The following is a 12757-nucleotide window of genomic DNA, read 5'->3' as shown; positions in this document are numbered from 1 at the left end:
CGCTCGCCAAAACAAAACAGAAAAAAAAAAATGGCCGCTCGCTTTTTTTTTGTCCTCCAGCGCCAGGCCTCCAGTACCCTCTCACCATTCTTGCTGCCCTGTTTCCCTAGTATCCAGGGCCCCGTGCACGCACTGTGTCTGCACTCTGGCCCGGATGGCTGGGGCTGGGTGTTCGGCAGCCCTGGGCTCCGTCTCCCTCCCGCTCTGCCTACTCTTCTCCCGCCGGGCTGGGGGGAGGGACGCTCGGGTCCCACCGGGCCGGAGCTTGTATCTTACCCCCTTTACGAGGCACTGGGTTCTTGCAGGTGTGGATGTGGTCTGGATGCTGTCCTGTGTCCTCTGGTCTCTATTCTAGGAAGAGTTGTCTTTGTTATATTTTCATAGATATATTTGGTTTAGGGAAGAGATTTCCGCTGCTCTACTCACGCCGCCATCTTGGCTCCTCCTCCTTATGTTTCCTTTTTATAGCCACATCCACTTTGGGTCCTTGCCCCCAGCCCATTTTTAACCCCTTGAAACCACTTATCTGTCCCTCATTTCTGTTATTTTGTCATTTCAAGTACCTTATATAAATGGAGTCATGTGGAATGAAACTGGGACTGGCTTTTTTTCACTCAGTGTAATTCCCTGAAGATTCATAGAGGTTGTTGTGTGTATGAATGGTTTGTTCCTCGTTATTGATGAGTAGAATTCTCTGATATGGATGTACCACTGTCTGTCCATTCACCTATTGAAGGACCTCTGGGTTGTTTCTAGTTTTGGGCGTTATGAATAAGGCTATTATAAATATTTGTATATAGGTTTTTATGTGGACATAACTCTCTATAGCTCTGGGATAAATGCCCCGAAGTGCAATTGCTGGGTCATATGGTATATTTGTGTGTATGGTTTTCAAGAAAGTGCAAACTGTTTTCCAGGGTGTCTGTACCAGTTTGAATTCTCATCAGCAATGTATGAGTGATCAATTTCTCCTCTTCCATACCACTGGATGTTGTCACTAGTTTTTATTTTAGCCATTTTGATATGTGTGTAGTGATATATCATTGGGATTTTCAAGTTTATTTCCCTGTTGCTAATGATGATGAATATCTTTTCATGTGATTATTTGCCATCTGTAAATCCTTTATGGTGAAATGGCTGTTCATGTCTTTTGCCCATTTTATAATTGGATCGTTTCATTTATTTACTGTTGAGGGTTGGGAGCTCTTATATATTCTGGATACTAGTTCTTCAACAGACATGTGGTTTGGAAATATTTGATACAGATGATAGCTTGTCTTTTTGTCTTAATATGATCTTTCACTGAGCAAAAGCTTTCAATTTTGTTTAGGTCCAATTTATCAATTTTTCCTCTTATGGACTGTACCTTTTGTATCAAGTCTAAGAATTTTCTGCCAAGCCCTGGATCCTAAAGACTTCCTCTGTGTTTTTCTAAAACTTTTATAGTTTTAAGTTTTCCATTGAGTTTGTGATCCATTCTGAGTTAACTTTTGTACAAGGTGTGAGACTCAGGTTTTTTCACTATAGATGTCTAATTGCTCCATTGAGCATACCTGTGTAGGTCTATTTCTAAGTTCTCTCTTCTGTTCCATGAATCTATGTCTACCCTTTTGCCACTGTCACAGTTTTGATTGCTGTAGCTGTACAATAAGTCTTAAGATCTCATAGACTGATCCCTCTCAACTTATTCTTTTTCAAAATTGCTTTAGCTGTTTTGGTTCCTTTGTTTATCTATATACATTTTACTTTACTTTTAAAAACTAAATTTCATATTATTTTTGTATCATATAAGCTTTTTATATAATTGTCCCATTGTCAGGTGAATATTGATGTAAACATTTGTCCATTTGGCATCCAGCTGGAATCTGTATCCAGTATATCTCTAGCTTTTTTCTGGAAAAAGAAAGAAAAATCTTCTATGTAATATTACTGAGGTTTCGAGAGTTAATGAAATTATATGCATGTGTTCCATCTCTCTGCCATCTTTTCTAGTGATTTACACTTACATGTTTTTTTTCTCCATCCCTCATTCAATTTTAATTTCTTTCTTTTCTTTTTTCCTAGCTTTAATGAGATATAACTGACATAACATTGTGTAAATTTAAGATGTACATCTGCTGGTGGATATGTAAATTAGTTTAACTATTATGGAAAGCAGTATGGAAGTTCCTCAAAAAACTAAAAATAGAAATACCATTTGACCCAGGAATTCCACTCCTAGGAATTTACCCTAAGAATGCAGGATCCCAGGTTCAAAAAGACATATGCACCACTATGTTTATCACAGTGCTATTTACAATAGCTAGGATTCAGAAGCAACCTAAGTGTCCATCAGTAGATGAGTGGATAAAGAAGATGTGGTACATATACACAATGGAATATTATTCAGCCATAAGAAGAAAACAAATTCTACCATTTGCAACAACATGGATGGAACTAGAGGGTATTATTCTTAGTGAAATAAGCCAGGCGGAGAAAGACAAGTACCAAATGATTTCACTCATCTGTGGAGCATAAGAACAAAGCAAAAACTGAAGGAACAAAACATCAGCAGACTCACAGAACCTAAGAATGGACTAACAGCTACCAATGGGAAAGGGACTGAGGAGGGTGGGAGGGAAGGGAGGGAGAAGGGGAATAAGGGGGCATTACAATCAGCATCCATAATGTAGGAGGGGGCACGGGGAAGGCAGTATAGCACAGAGAAGACAAGTAGTGACTCTATAGCATCTTACTATGCTGATGGACAGTGACTGTAATGGGGTATGTGGTGGGGACTTGATAATGGGGGGAATCCAGTCACCATAATGTTGCTCATGTGATTGTATATTAATGATACCATAATAAAAATAAATAAATAAAAAGCAAACAAAATAAAAAAAATTAAGGTGTATGTGATTTGATACCTGTAGTATTGAAAAATAATTACTACAATAAGGTTAGTTAACATATCTTCTTCCCACATAATTATGAGGTTTTTTTGTGTGCAATAATAACATTTAAGATCTATTCTCTTAACAACTTTTGAAGTATATAATTTAGTATTATTAATTATAATCAAGATGATGTACATTAGAGCCCGAGATTTTATCTAATAATTGGGAGTTTTTATTCTTTGACCAACATCTCATTTCCCCACGTCCCTCTCCCAGGAAACCACTATTCTACTCTGTTTCCATGAGTAGAGCATTTTTAAATTGCACATATACATGACATCGTTCTGTATTTGTCTTTCTCTGACTTATTTTACTTAGCACAATGCCCTCACAGTCAATTTATATTGTTGCAAATGGCAAGAATTCCTACCTTTCTACAGATAATATTCCATTGTTTGTGAGTGTGTGTGTTTGTGTATATATATGTACATATATCACATTTTCCTTATTCACTCATCCGTTGGTGGACATTTAGGTTGCTTCCGCATCTTATGAATAATGCTGAAATGAGCATAGGGGTGCAGATATCTCTTCAAGATAGCAATATCATCTCCTTTGGATATATACCCAGAAGTGGGATTGCTTCATGATATGATAGTTCTATTTTTAATTTTTGAGGAATCTCCATGCTGTTTTCCATAGTGGATAAATTTACATTTCCACCAATAGTGCACAAGGGTTCCCTTACCAGCACTTACCATTTATTTTTCTTCTTTTAATGATAACCATGCAAATAGGTGTGAAGTGATATCTCAATGTGGTTTTGGTCCACATTTCCCCGATGATTAGTGACATCGAGCATCTTTTTATGTACCTGTCAGCCAATTGTATGTCTTCTTTGGAAAAATGTATATTCAAGTCCTCTATCCATTTTTTAGTTGGATGATGATGTTATAATGATGATTTGACTAGTGACTTATATAAGTCCCTTATATATTTTGGATATCCCTTATCAAATATATGATTTGCAAATATCTTCTGCCATTCCACAGGTTACCTTTTCACTTTGTTGATTGTTTCTTTAATTGTGCAGAAGCTTTTTAGCTTGATGTAGTTCTTCTTGTTTAAGTTTTCTTGATTGTGTTTTTAGTGTCATAACCAAAAAATTGGTGCTAAAACCACTGTCAAGGAGGTTTTACCTGTTTTCTTCTAGGATTTTTATGTTTTTGGGTCTTACATTTAAGTCTTTAATTCATCTCATGTTAATTTTTGTGAGTGGTGTAAGGGGGGTACAATTCATTCTTTTGCATGTGAATATTGAGGTTTCTCAGCACTATTTATGGAAGAAACTATCTTTTTGTTATAGGTACTCTTGGCTCCCTTGTTAAATATTAGTTGACCGTGTATGCATGGGTTTATTTCTGGACTCTCAATTCTGTTCCACTGGTCTATATATCTGTTTTTATGCCAGTGTCATACTGCTTTGATTACTGAATCTTTGTAATATAGTTTAAAGTCAGGTAGTGTGATACCTTGCGCTTTGTTATTCTTTCTCAGGTTGCCTTGGCTAGTTGAGGTCTTTTTTGGTCCCGTGGAAATTTTGGATAATTTTTTTCTATTTCTGTGAAAAATGTCATTGGAATTTTGATAGGGATTGCATTCAATTTATAGATGGCCTATAACCATATTATTTCTTCTGACCCATAAACATAGGATATCTTTCCGTTTATTTGTGTCTTCTTCAATTTCTTTCACCGGTGTCTCATAATTGCCAGTGTGCAGATCTTTTGTTAAATTTATTCCTAAATTTTTTATTGTTTTTGATACTACTGTAAGTGGAATTGTTTTCTTTATTTCTTTTTTAGATAGTTCATTGTTAATGTACAGAAATGCAACAGATCTTTGAATAAATGATAATGATAATTATTTTTTTATCCTGCAGCCAAATTTATAAGTTCTAACAGTTTTTTTGTGTGGAGTCTTTAGGATTTTTTACATGTGAGATCATATCGCTTCATCTGAGAGAACTGTACTTCTTCCTTTCTAATTTGGATTACTTTTATTTTCTTTTTCTTGCCTACTTGCTCTGGCTAAGACTTCCTGTACTACATCAAATAGTAGTAGTGAGAGTAAATACCCTATGTGTGCCATCAAAGCTGAAGTGAGACTCTTAGTTGGTTCTCCTCCTTATATTTTAGTCCATTAAGCCTCTCTATGGAGAATTTAACTGATTTATATATGTATATATATTTATATATTTTTTTATTAAGGTATCATTGATATACAATCTTATGAAAATTTTACACGAGCAACATTGTGGTCACAACATAGTCATTGTCCATTAGCATAGAAAGATACCACAGAATCGCTACTTGTCTTCTCCGTGCTACACTGTCTTCCCTGTGACCCTCCCCACACCATATGTGACAATCATAATGCTCCTCAATCCCCTTTTCCCTCTCTCCACATCCACTCTCCTCAATCCCTCCCTTTTAGTAACCGCTAGTCCCTTCTTGGAGTCTGTGAGTCTGCTGCTGTTTTGTTTCTTCAGTTTTACTTTGTAGTTATACTCCACAAATGAATGAAGTCGTTTGGTACTTTACTTTCTCCACCTGGCTTATTTCACTGAGCATGATACCCTCCAGCTCCATCCATGTTGTTGTGAATGGAAGGATTTGTTTTCTTCTTATGGCTGAATAATATTCCATTGTGTATATGTACCACATAGTCTTTATCCATTCATCTACTTATGGACAGTTAGGTTGCTTCCATATCTTTGCTATTGTAAATAGTGCTGTGATAAACAGGGGTGCATATGTCTTTTTGAAGCAGGAATCTTGTTTTCTTTGGATAAATTCCTAGGAGTGAAATTCCTGGGTCAAATGGTATTTCTATTTTCAGTTTTTTGAGGAACCTCCATATTGATTTCCGCAATGGTTAAACTAATTTACATTCCCACCAGCAGTGTAGGAGGGTTCCCCTTTCTCCGTATCCTGGCCAACATTTGTTGTTGTTTGTCTTCTGGATGTTGGCCATCCCACCTTGTGTGAGGTGATATCTCATTGTGGTTTTAATTTGCATTTCCCTAATAATTAGAATTGTGGAGCATCTTTTCATGCACGTGTTGACCATCTGAATTTCTTCTTTGAATAAGTATCTGTTGAGATCATCTGCTTGTGTTTTAATCAGGTTATTTGCCTTTTGGGTGTTGAGGTGTGTGAGTTCTTTATATATTTTTGATGTTAACCTCTTACCAGATATGTTGTTTATGAATATTTTCTCCCATACTGGAGGATGACTTTTTGTTCTACTGATTGTGTCCTTTGCTGTATAGAAGGTTTTTAGTTTAATGTAGCCCCATTTGTTCTTTTTTGCTTTTGTTTCCCTTGCCCAAGGAGATGTGTTCAGGAGAAAAATGCTCATGTTTATATTTGAGATTTTTGCCTATGCTTTCTTCTAAGAATTTTATGGTTTCATGACTTACATTCAGGGCTTTGATCCATTTTGAGTTTACTTTTGTGTATGGAGTTAGACAATAATCTCGTTTCATTCTCTTGCATGTAGCTGTCCAGTTTTGCCAACACCAGTTGTTGAAGAGGCTGTCATTTCCCCACTGTATATCCATGGCTCCTTTATCGTATATTAATTGGCTGTATATATTTCAGTTTATAACAGGGATCTCTATTTTGTTCCATTGATCTATGGATCTGTTTTTGCACCACTACCAAATTGTTCTGATTACTGTGGCTTTGTAGTAGAGCTTAAAGTTGGGGAATGTAATCCCTCCAGCTTTATTCTTCCTTCTCAGAATCGCTTTGGCTATTTGGGGTATTTTGTGGTTCCATATGAATTATAGAACCATTTGTTCTAGTTTGTTGAAGAATGCTGTTGGAATTTTGACAGGGATTGCATTGAATCTGTAGATTGCTTTTAGCAGGATGGCCGTTTTGACAATATTATTTCTTTGTATCAATGAGCACGGGATGTATTTCCATTTATTGGTGTCTTCTTTAATTTCTCTCATGTGTGTCTTGTACTTCTCAGGGTATAGGTCTTTCACCTCCTTGGTTAGGTTTATTCCTAGGTATTTTATTATTTTTGATTTAATTGTAAATGCAATGGTTTTCCTGATTTCTCTTTCTGCTAGTTCATCATGAGTATATAGGAATGGAACAAATATTTGTGTATTAGTTTTGTATCGTGAAATTTTGCTGAATTCAATTATTAGTTCTAGTAGTTTTGGCATGGATTCTTTAGGGTTTATTTTATTATTTTTATTTTGGTATCATTAATCTACTATTACATGAGCAACATTATGTTTACTAGACTCTCCCCCATCATCAAGTCCCTCCCACATATGTTTAGGTTTTTTTATGTGCAACATCATGTTGTCTGCAAACAGTGACAGTTTAACTTCTTACTTCCAATTTGGATGCCTTCTATTTCTTCATGTTGTCTGATTGCCGTGGCTAGGACCTCCATGTACTGTGTTGAATAAAAGTGGGGAGAATGGGAATCCTTATCTTCTTTCTGATTTTAAAGGAAAAGCTTTCAGCTTTTTGCTCCTAAGTATATGCTGGCTCTGGGTTTGTTGTATATGGCCTTATTATGTTGAGGTATTTACCCTCTATACCCATTTTGTTGAGAGTTTTTGTCATGAATGAATGTTGAATTTTGTCAAATGTTTTTTCAGCATCTATTTTGATAATCATGTGGCTTTTGTCCTTTTTGTTGATGTGGTGGATGATGTTGATGGATTTTCGAACATTGTACTATCCTTGCATCACTGGAATAAATCCCACTTGATCATGATGGATGATCTGTTTGATGTATCTTTGAACTCAGTTTGCTAATGTTTTGTTGAGTATTTTTGCATCTATGTTCATCAGGGATATTAGTCTCTAATTTTCTTTTTTTGTGGTGTCTTTGCCTGGTTTTGATATTATAGTGATGCTGGCCTCATAGAATGAGTCTGGAAGTGTTCCCTCCTCTGTTACTTTTTGGAAATCTTTAAGGAGGATGGGTATTAGGTCTTCACTAAATGTTTGTTAAAATTCGGTGGTGAAGCCATCTGGTTCAGAGGTTTTGTTCTTAGGTAGTTTTTTGATTACCAATGCAATTTTATTGCTGGTAATTGGCCTGTTCTTATTTTCTGTTTCTTTTTGGGTCAGTCTTGGAAGGTTGTATTTTCCTAGAACATTGTCCATTTCTTCTCAGTTATCCAGTTTGTTAGTATATAATTTTTCATAGTACTCTCTAATAATTCTTTGTATTTCTGTGTTGTCCGTAGTGATTTTTCCTTTCTCATTTCTAATTCTAATTTTAATTCTATTTAATTCTAATATTAATTTAATTCTAATTTAAATTTTTCCTTTCTCATTATGTGTGTAGACTCTCTTTTTTTCCTGATAAATCTAGCCAAGAGTTTATCTATATTGATTTTCTTGAAGAACCAGCTCCTGCTTTCATTGATTCTTTTTATTGTTTTATTCTTCTCAATTTTGTTTATTTCTGTTCTGATCTTTATTATGCTCCTCCTTCTACTGACTTTGGGCCTCATTTGTTCTTCTTTTCCTAATTTCATTTATTGTGAGTTTACATTGTTCATTTGGGATTGTTCATCTTTCTTGGGGTAGGCCTGTATTGCTATATAATTTCCTCTTATCACTGCCTTTGCTCTGTCAGACAGATTTTGGGGTGTTTAGTTATTGTTGTCATTTGTTTCCACACATTGCTTGATCTTTGTTTTAATTTGGTCATTGGTCCATTGTTATTTAAGATCATGTTGTTAAGCTTCCATGTATTTTGGGGATTTGTTTGCTTTCTCTGCACAATTTATTTCTAGTTTCATACCTTTATGTTCTGAGAAGTCGGTTGGTACAATTTCAATCCTTCTGAATTTTCTGATCTTCTTTTTGTGGCCTAGTGTATGATCTATTCTTGAAAATGTTCCATGTGCAGAAGAATGCATATCCTGCTGCTTTTGGGTGGAGTGTTCTGTAGATGTGTGTTAGGTCCATCTGTTCTAATGTGTTGTTTGGTGCCTCTGTCTCCTTACTTATTTCCTGTCTGGTTGATCAGTCCTTTGGAGTGAGTGGTGTGTTGAAGTCTCCTAAAATGAATGCATTGCATTCTATTTCCCTATAATTCTCTTAGTATTTGTTTAACATATTTGGGTGCTCCTATATTGGGTACATAGATATTTGTAATGGTTATATCCTCTTATTGGACTTACCCCTTTATCATTATGTAATATCTTTATTTGTCTCTTGCTACTTTCTTTGTTTTGAAGTCTATTTTGTCTGATACAATTACTGCAACTCCCGCTTTTTTCTCCCCATTAGTTGCATGAAATACTTTTTCCATCCCTTCATTTTTAGTCTCTGTATGTCTTTGGGTTTGAAGTGCATCTCTTGTAGGCAGCATATAGATGGGTCTTGCTTTTTTTTATCCATTCTCTAACTCTATGTCTTTTGATTGGTGCATTTAGACCATTTATATTTAGGGTGATTATTGATAGATATGTACTTTTTGCCACTGCAGGCTTTAGATTCATGGTTACTAAAAATTCAAGTGCAGCTTCTTTACTATCTAGCTGTCTAACTTAACTCACTTAGTATACTGTTTCAAACAAAATCTAAAGGTTGTTTTTTTGACTCCCTTCTTTTTCTTCCTTCTCCACTCTTTATATATTAGAGGTCATATTCTATACTCTTTGTGTATCCCTTGAGTGATTTTGTGAATGGTTGATTTAATTTTGTATTTGCTTAGTAATTAATTGGTCTACTTCCTTTACTGTGGTGTTATTTTTTTCTGGTGACAGCTATTTAGTCTTAAGAGCACTTACATCTACATCAGTCCTTTTAAAATACACTGTAGAGATGGTGTGTGGGAGGTAAATTCTATCAACTTTTGCTTATCTGTAAATTGTTAAATCCCTGCTTCAAATTTAAATGATAATCTTGCCAGATGGAGTATTCTTGGTTTAAGGCTCTTCTTTTTCATTGCATTAAATGTATCATGGCACTCCCTTCTGGCCTGTAAGATTTCTGCTGAGAAGTTTGATGATAGCCTGATGGGTTTTCCTTTGTGATCCTTTTTCACTCTCTGGCTACTTTTAATACTCTGTCCTTGTCCTTGTTCTTCCCCAATCTTTACCCAGATTGGGGAAGTTTTCAGCTATTATTTCTTCAAAGGCACTTTCTATCCCTTTTTCTCTGTCTTCTTCTTCTGTTACCCCTATAATGCTCATATTGTTCCGTTTGGATTGGTCACACAGTTCTCTTAATATTCTTTCATTCCTAGAGATCGTTTTTTCTCTCTCTGCCTCAACTTCTTTGTATTCCTGTTATTTAACTTCTATTCCATTTACCACCTCCTCTACCTCATGTAATCTGCTTTCAAATCCTTCCATTGTATGTTTCATTTCAGATACTGTATTTTTCAAAGTTTCTTTCTCTTTCTTGAAGCCCTCCCTGAGGTCTTGAATGTTTTTCTGTAGTTCTGTGAGCATGATTATGATTTTTATTTTGAAATCTTTATCAGGAAGATTGGTGATTTCAGTTTCACTTAGCCCTCTTTCTGGTGTTTGTGGGATTTTGGTTTGTACCAAGTTCTCTTGCTATTTCATATTTGTATTGATTACTGTGGAATAAAAACTTTGTATAGGCGGTACCCTGTTGTGCCCAGAAGCTCTACTCTCTCAAGATGCCCAGCCCCTTGAGTGATGGCGAGCATTGCAGGTGAGTGGTGCTGGTTCCTGTTGGGAGGAAAGAGCTCTTTCCTGCTTCCTGGCTGCAGTGCCTGCCTCCACTGCCAGGGCCGGTGTGCCAGGCACACATGGAGGAGCCTCTGCGTTATGCCCCTTAAGCTGGCATCAGCGGAGCCAACCTCTGCCTGGCTTTGCACGATGGCAGAGGTAGCAGATTTTCAAACTGGTACCTGCTGGCAGAAGGAGTGGAAGGCTGCATATGGCAGTGGCTTGCCTCAATGTGTCACCAGCCAGGGGGTGGAGTGCCTGAAGCTCCTTAGTGTTATGAACCTGCTGTGCTGAGTGTGCCAGTACGATTTTGTCCATCTGTCCTTTCTGCTGAACAGCAAGCTCTGTGTAATCCTTACCCCTTTAGCAGCCCTCTCACTGTTGGGAAGTCTTTCAAAGTACCTGCCTTTCTTTTGTCTTGGAGTGACCATGTGGGTACCTGTTGTTTACAAGTGGCTGGAATCTTAGTCTTTCTGAGTACTCCCCCTGTCTTTGCTTTCCAACCCCACTTATCTCCAGAGGACTATGTAACGTGGGTTCATGCTTCTTGAGCCTATCTCCAGGGCTGAGTTCTCAGCAGTCCTAAGCCTATATTCCCTTCCTGCTTTGTTCCTCTTCCTCCTGCCAGTGAGTTGGGGTGGAGAGAGGACTTGGGTCCTGCTGGATAATGTCTTTGCTACTTTACCCTTTTCAGTGAGGTGTTCTTTTTCCCCCAGATATAAGCATTTTGTCAGTCTTCTTTCTAGTTTCTCTTTCAGGATTCATTGTATTTGCTATATTTTCTTATTATATGTGGTTTTGGGAGGAGGTTTCTCTCTCACTTCTCATGCTGTCATCATTAAGCTATTCCTCCTAACCAGTTTATATTTAAGGTAATTATTAATAGGTAAGGATTTACTAATGCCATTTTATTGTTTTATTGGTGTTTTGTAGAGCCCCTGTTCCTTTTTTCCTCTCTTGCTCTTTCTTTATGAATTGATGATTTTGCATAGTGGTATGCTTTGATTCCCTTCTCTTATCTTTTGTGTATCAACTGTAGGTTTTCGCTATATGAATACCATGAGGCTTACATATAGATATAACGGTCTTTTTTATGCTGACAGCAACTTAACTATAAACACATACAAAACCATTTACTCTTTTATCCCATCATTTTATGCTTTTGATGTCACAATTTGCCTCTTTTTATATTGTGTATCTATTAAAAAATTTTTATAGCTACAGTTATTTTTAATACTTTTATCCTTTAGCCTTTATACTAGTGCTAAGAGAGTAACACATTGCTATATTCTACTATTAGAATATTTTGAATTTCACTATATGCTTACTTTACTATTGTGTTTTATATTTTCATGTTACTAATTAGCACCCTTTAATTTCAATTTGAAGAACTTGTGTCAGTATTTCTTGTAAGGCAGGTCCAGTGATGATGAGCTCCCTCACCTTTCGTTTGTCTGGGAATGTCTTCATCTTTTTTTTGTTTCTGAAGGACAGTGTTACTGGATAAAGTGTTCTTGGTTGGCAGGTTTTATTTTTCTTACTTGACTTGAATGTACCATTCCTGCCTCTCCTGGCTTCCAGGGTTTCTGCTGAGAAATCTGCTTACAAGATCATGGGAATCCCCTTGGAGGTGAGGAATTTTTTTCTCTTGTTGCTTTAAAAATTCCCATTTTCTTGGATTTTAGAAAGTTATAAGGTGTTTTGGCAAAAAAATATTTTTGAGTTGAAATTTTTTTGGTATCTATAAGCTTCATTTTCTTGGATATGCAAATCACTACACAGATTTGGGAAGTTCTCAACCATTCTTTCTTTACAAAAGCTTTCTTACTTATTCTCCTCTGCTCCTTCTGGGACCTTTAAATTTAGATGATATCTGTTAATGGTATCTTATAGTTCACATAAGCTTTGTTCACTATTTTAAATTCTTTTTTTCTCCTTGTTTTCCCTGACTGGATAATTTCAAAGGATCTTTTTCTTCACAAACCCTTTCTTCTGTTTGTTCACGTCTGTTGATGCTCTTGTTGAATTTTTCATTTCATTAATTATATTCTTCAGTTCAGAGTTTGTCTTTGGTTCTTTTTTATGATTTCTGTATCTTTTAACCACACTTTGTTCATGTATT

This window comes from Manis pentadactyla, chromosome 10 (genome assembly GCF_030020395.1).
Source record: "Manis pentadactyla isolate mManPen7 chromosome 10, mManPen7.hap1, whole genome shotgun sequence".
Taxonomy (NCBI): Eukaryota; Metazoa; Chordata; class Mammalia; order Pholidota; family Manidae; genus Manis; species Manis pentadactyla.
The sequence above is the reverse complement of the archived record's forward strand: the minus strand, read 5'-3'. Positions refer to the sequence as shown.